The 1,667-nt window shown below is 35.6% G+C and overlaps 1 long non-coding RNA gene across 1 annotated transcript; it reads right to left on the minus strand.

Annotated features, from left to right (window-relative positions):
* Positions 1-327: 327 nt before the first annotated feature.
* Positions 328-842, minus strand: LOC311266786. Its single transcript, XR_014623770.1, has 3 exons — positions 743-842; positions 585-661; positions 328-454 (listed from the first exon to the last, which is right to left on the minus strand). It is a non-coding gene; the product is annotated as an uncharacterized lncRNA (long non-coding RNA).
* Positions 843-1,667: the final 825 nt, after the last annotated feature.

The raw sequence follows: 1,667 nt of genomic DNA on the forward strand, positions 1-1,667 counted from the left end.
GATATCTAATAACTTTATGTCCCACAGGATTAAAGATATTCCCCAGTGGACAGAAGACAGAAGATTTACACTTAAAAATTAATGAAAATTAATAAAAAATATTTCGAGATGTAAAACGTAAAAACAAGAGGCATATCTCATGCAGCCAGTGTAGTTACATGACCCCAACATGATTTTGAATCAATTGATCACATGACCTGGAAGCCTTTAAGCTAAAATGCTAATATTTACATATAAAAATTAATTAAAATTATGAACAGAAGTAAAATGTAAAAACAAGAGGTGTATCTCATGCAGCCAGTGGAATAACATGATGCAACACTAGTAGGGCTCCAATGATTTTATTATAACATAAACATGTCCCTTGTTTCTATTGGCATAAGGGACATTTCCAGGTTTTGTCCATGGACAGACATGAGCCATGGAACCACTGGTCGCAGTCATCACATTGGATCTGTTTAATTGAAAACAAATTATATATTTAATAATTTTTTTATTTATTATTATTTGACACCTAAACATTATATTTTTTTCATGGCTATATAACAATTCAACATGTCTTTAACTGTTTTTCAATTACTCACCCATTGTACAATGGCAGTTCCTGGTCCTGGTGGCTTGAAGGTGGCACACATAGCACAGCAATTTTGATCATCAAAGACTAAAGAAAACAACCATTTATTTAATTATATTTACCTCCTATCTATCTTGTTTTTGATTTGTATGCTTAATTAGCCTTTACCTGAGGCCTCCAGGATGTGAAGAGCCAGATCTCTCCTCTCCTCCATTTCTTTTTTTAGATGTGCTGAAGTTCATGTCAGGGATGGCTGGGAAAGCCTTTATCAGGGCTTTTACCATCTAAACAAGATCAAATGCAGGTACTGTACAACAATAATGGGGGGCATATAATAAACTACATACACTCATGATCGCCATTAAAAAAAATGTTATCTCTAGTCACACTATAATTTGTACATTTGCCGATATTGGTTCACATCAATTCATCTTTCCAAAGAAAAGTTCCTACCTCACATGTAATGAAAACAAATTGTTTTGGGCTTACCTTTACAACAGTGACACCACAGCTGCTTCTTCTTGTTGGAGTGAATGGGACATAACGCCCCCTTTCCACTGGACATCCACCCATTCGTCTTTCCATGACATGTGCGCCTCATCATGAAGTGCTCCCTGAATAAAGTTTATATTCATCATTCTCTTTAAATTCAGGTCCCTTGTGTCCAGAGATTATCACACACATTTGCAACAACCCAATGAATAACCAATGTTTTCATTAATTACAAATACTCATTCATCATCACCATTTTCAGATCAACCCCCAAGATGGAGACACACTGTTCAATTTTAGGAACTGTTTTCAAAACTAAATGAAATTAAAATGAACTTGTTAAGGATACAGTGCAACATCCATGCAGGATACAATGATTGCATCCTGCATGGATTTCAGCCAGTCACACTAACGGAAACAGGAAGACACAGACAGTTATGTCAACACCGAGCAAGATAGAAGAAGTTTCCTCTCTGTTAGCTCTCACTACAAAACATGTATTCAGGGACACGCATCAATTGATCACATTTTGAACTGACATTGCTGCAGATGTAAAAAATGTACCGTGGGTCATTTTTATAATCTATTTTACAAGTGAAGT

Source organism: Pagrus pagrus (genome assembly GCF_965226575.1).
Source record: "Pagrus pagrus genome assembly, chromosome: 12".
NCBI lineage: Eukaryota > Metazoa > Chordata > Actinopteri > Spariformes > Sparidae > Pagrus > Pagrus pagrus.